This window comes from Symsagittifera roscoffensis, chromosome 1 (genome assembly GCF_963678635.1).
Source record: "Symsagittifera roscoffensis chromosome 1, txSymRosc1.1, whole genome shotgun sequence".
NCBI lineage: Eukaryota > Metazoa > Xenacoelomorpha > Acoela > Convolutidae > Symsagittifera > Symsagittifera roscoffensis.
The window spans coordinates 26,533,311-26,538,595 of record NC_087062.1 but is presented as its reverse complement, the minus strand read 5'-3'; positions in this window follow the sequence as shown (position 1 = coordinate 26,538,595).

Below are 5,285 nucleotides of genomic sequence, written 5' to 3'. Positions count from 1 at the left end.
ATACAAAAACATGTAAATTATAAACTGCTATTTGCTAAACTAAAATTTGTAGTTGCAAGCAAGAGCAAAATGAATTAAATTCAGTGCCAACAGCGCATCTTCAGTTTGTCGAGGATCCTGTGCGGCGACGTAGAAGGGAAACGTATGCCTACAGATGAACACAACACAAAGAAGAGACCCAAGTATACATTCTCTGAGCAACGAGCTAATATCTTTCGAGATCATCAACAATCCCCTCCTCGTGAACTATTTCCAGATTATGTGAGCGAAGTTTGAACACTTTTATTGGAGCTTCGATTGCGCAATACAAGAAGATGAGACTTGCTGTTCCGAGAAGCAGCATGTGTTTGGCGAGAAAGTCCGCGGTTGACTGGATTCGAATCATTTTAACTTATATGCAGCCATTTGAAAAATCGTCAGAAGCTCAAATAAGTTTTTATCAAAAACATACAAAAACCTCCTGAATTAACAAAAATTAAACTGCCAGCTTTTACATCAACTGTTTTCATTAAAAATTTTATCAAACAGACAATCATAATCAAACATACAATAAGACAATTGTATCCACGGCGGAAAGAACGAACATTCGAACCGTTCAGATTGTAACATAGAACAGTTATTTCTCCTAATTAGGCACAAGATACAATTTTTGGAATTTTTTTCTGGTCTTGGTTAAGTTGCCTCAAAAAACAAGCAGCGATCAAGATACCCCCAAATCTCAAAATTTCCGTCGAGTGGCGGAGATTTCACGGGTTGAGTTGACAGGAAACATTATCGCTGATTCAGAGATACCTCAGTTTTCTAGAAAAATCCCTGGCTAATTCAGGCATATCCGAGTTTTAAGAATTTTTTAGCGATGGCTCAGGGTTATTTCATGGCTATTATTCTCAGCTATAAAAATGGTGAATTTAGCCAAGATAAATCCCTCAATCAGCGCTGAAAAAAAAATCAAAAACTCGAATTGAAATCAAAGTTTTGTTACGTGTCGTTTCAAGTCTAAAAACCATTAACTCAACCTTAAAGTAACCAAACGATGCAACCAACTGCTGGAAACAACATAAAAACGCAGTTTCTGCAACTAATTTAGCCGGAAACACCAGTTTTTGGTAAAATTATGAAAAAAAAACTTTTAAAAAAAAATGATATATCTCCCCACAACTAAAAATCTACTGAAGACAACTTAAAAACATATTTTTTTTCGCGAAAAAATATAAATGTGTTACTTTTGGTAGTGAAATGTTTTGAGCAACTAAGTTTGCCTGAGGGAGAATGTCGTTGTAGCACCATTTTTAACTTGATTTTCACTATTTTTTATTCTGATGTTTGTGATTTTCCTCAAAATGAAACTAAGTTTTTCTCAAAATTTTTCATGGCTAGTCAGGAACTTTTCAGAAAGGACATATCCCTGAGTCAATGGTCTTCAGGGTTATTGCAGTGAAAATCCATCTCTGATTCATGGATGGCTTGTGTCTGATTCAGACCTGAAAATTTTGTGCTAATTCAGCAATGATTTAGCCCTGAGCATGGATAAAGTGACCCTGATCATAAACTGAACAATAGATATCTCTGAATTATCGAAAATTTTTCTGTTAACTCAACCCGGGTTAGTTACTTCACTACCGCTCTTCTTGATTTTTGGATAGAAATAACTAACTCCACTCCTCAACTTTGAAATTTTTCTTCTCGGGCGGGAGTCGGGCGCTTCCTTTCCTCAGGAGTTCGACCCCCTGCCGACCCAAAAGATTCCCCTTTGTACTATATATATAAAGGCGCCATATATTTTAAATTTGAAGGGCAGCGCGCGCCAAAAAACCTCATTTTAGTCAAAATTTTTCAAATTTTTGGCTTGTTTTTTTTTTCAAAAATTTGGCTCAGAAATTTTTCAAATTTTTGGCTTGTTTTTTTTTCAGAAATTTGGTGAAAATGGGGTCCTTTCAGTGTTTCGGGAGAGCTCAGAAAATTAATCTGGTCGACGTAAAAAATGGGCAAAAAACTTTCGAAAATCTACAACCCCCCTCTCGAGAAAATCCCAGATCCCTTCCTGTCCAAACGCACATTTTTTATAAAAGTCATAACTCACAATTTGTGATGGAAACTTTCCCATGCATTTTTTTTGAGATTTTGTACACATAGCTTGCGGAGCCAGAAAAAATATTGAGTTTGAAAATAATACCTATAAGCTTCAACAAAACAGGCGAAACTATTCCAATCTTTTCAAATATTACACAGCAGGGTGTCTCATAAGTTAAATTGATTCCTCTATTCATGTGGGAGAAGTTGCACTGAAGTTCGGACTTGTTTTTGTCGATGTTCGAGAGTATTGACACGTTAAGCTCGATGAAGCTGAGCATGAGAAATGCAGACAACATACGCCTGTGATTGACCTTGAACGCTACCTGTCTGTAATTCACTGAAACAAAACTGTGTCATCAGCGAATGTGAAGCGCAAAAACATTTTGTTAACTATTTGTCTTGAAGAATCAACTACATGTTTCTCAACAATTAGTTTTTAGTTTTTGGCTGACGGTTGTGCACTATAGACGCTTGTTCAGTCCAAAATGCAGTGAAAAATGATAAACCGCCAAAACATGCATAAACAAAAACAATCAAATTTAACAAAGTACATAATAGGAATTTGGCGAATTCTTACTGCGCCAATTGCAAAACGAATGGCTTCAATAATCTATTTAATTGTAAAAGAGAGTGTATTTTAAAAAACGTGCTGATTGAAATTACCAGGACGAAGCAACAAAGCGAATGAAAATTAAAACTTAACACGTTTTTTTTTTCAAATTTGGTTAAATTAAATCAAAATGACAATAAAATTACTTATTTTTTTTTATCAGAACTAGTATGGCCTAATTTATTTTGCAAAAAATGGGGCTCGAAAATTTAACTGAAAAGGTGTGAACTTTTTATAGTCAATAAAGAGTTGCGCGACAACTACACGTTCAATTGACAACATAATGATATCAGAGTGAGTCTCTTACCTAGTCCAAGAAAGCTTAAGAAGTATCTTCCATTTTTGCATGAAAAAAAATTAAAGATTGACTAATTTAAGATCTTCCACACCAGCGTTTAATTCGACTTAAACTTGTTAGACGCTACATGTTAGAACTTCGATTCCGATTGGCCGAAAAATCCAATTTAAAATAAAACTAACATTCCATCCCCAAACGGTTTTGGAGCAAAAAAATAATTTAGTTTTTTTTTCACAAATTTACACATTTTGTCTAATTGTTCGGAGTCTATATCCTCTTAAACCTTGTTGAGCTGCATAAGATGCTTTTGGCCCGGATTTTTGCCCAAAAAATGAATCAGCTTAATTCTGCTAAGCTTTGTTGTCGTCTTTTTTTGTCTGACCTCAGCCCAATTTCTGAAAAATGCGTTTTAACACAAAACTGTAACATAAAAGTCGCCAAAAATATAGTGAAAAAATTGGAAAAAAAAATGATGAAGGAGTTAAGAGATAGGTCGGTTCAAACCGGAGAAGAGTTTGAGGTGAGAATAGTGCTCCTGAAACTAAATCTATTAGTAGGGTTAAATTAACTAGGAACGAGACTGCTCGCATCGGGGCGAAGCCTTGAATGTTCTTACTAGTGTTGTTTTGGCGATTGTTTTTCGAAAACCAACTTTTGTTCCCCCAAATGCTGTGTTAGCTACAAAGTGGTATATTTTGCATGTAGCCAAGTAGTAAATAGACCAAATAACATAGCTTAATTCAGTTTTGAGTAATTTCTGAGATGGATTAAATCTTCGTTTAAGCGGTAATAGAGAATATATCGCGCATTAATTGTCCCAATTCGGCCAAATTGGCACCCTCTTAAACCCCATAAAGAAAAATTTTTTCATTTTTAAGCTCAGAAAAACACTGGCTTCGAAATACTTCAAAAACCCTATGTCAAAGGTCGGAACAAAACCTAACATCAACATTGTAATCAGAAGCATTGAAGTTTCAAACGAAGTAACTTATGCAAAATGGGGTATCTTTCAGTAAAGCTCTGCATAATTGAGTTCAATGAGTGCTTTCTTTCTCAAAATAAGCTAGCTTGTTTTGAGCAAGAAAACCGTGTATGTACCCCACAGTCTCATACAAAACATTTCAATACAAAACAGTGCGGAAAAGTATGAAATGAAAAAACAGTCCAAACCAAAACAGCTCATTAAGATTCTCAATTGATAATTGTTTTTTAAGCCGATATGCTGAATATTGTCCTTTGTTCAAAATACATAAACAACAAAATAGTGAACACGGCAGTTGCGTCAACGTGTTGCAAGCTAGTCAACAAAGATCGGACTCTAAGGAAAGATAAAGCCGGTCATCACCGCGAAGCCACAAAGCGCGCGCAGCGTGCCCACCGGCGACCTTAAATCGGAATGTTTAGTATCCGACCAATTTTCTTAATCGTTTCATGATTTTTTGGGTTGCTTTGTGCGGGTCTTTTTTGTATTCGCAAGAACGAAAAAAAAAACATTTAAATCAAATCTGCAGATTTTTAGTGATGAAACTATTTTTATTTGTACAAATTTTTCTATTGTGTCGTTTGAAATCAATTCTTCTGTCGTCTGGAATCAGTTAAGTTTTTTCAAACAGTGATGTTTGTTTTGACCTTTTTCCTTTCCTGTGCTTTCTTATTAAATTACAATATGCTATTTTGGGCTTAACCTTTCCAGCGGATTTGCTTTAAGAAAAGTCATTGCAGAATAGAAAAAGTTTTGAAATCAGAGGCGTCCGTAGAATTTTTTCTAGAAGGGGCAATTTTTCGAGCTCTTGCAAAATAAGCACTTATTAGGCACTTTTTAGGCATTTTTTGGAAAAATTTGACCAAAAAATTGCGTTTTTTCGACTCCCCCCCCCCCCCCCCCCCCCTCTCAAAATTAGTCATATTGGCGCCAACGGCGCCTTAAGAAAAATTTTGATCCACAAAAAATGGATGTCATAAAATTACAATAAAGGAATACCTTTTGGAAAAATTTGGCGAACCCCCTTCCAACCCCCCTCTCGGCACGCTACTGGTCGAAATAAGCATCATTTTTTCAAAAACCACATTTTTTTCAACTCTGATTTGAAATATTTTTTTTAGTTTTAAGAATTTTTCTCTAAAGACAGTCATACCTGTAACTTCGAGCCAACAAATGGCAATTTGGAGCATAGAACCTCCAAAAATTGACATTAAGAATTGCATGAAGCTCTCGTTGCATACATCTAAGAAATCTTTTTTAATCACAGCTTTAATAATGAATGAAGCGTTGCTAATGATAAGAGTAGTCAGAAAAATAGCTAC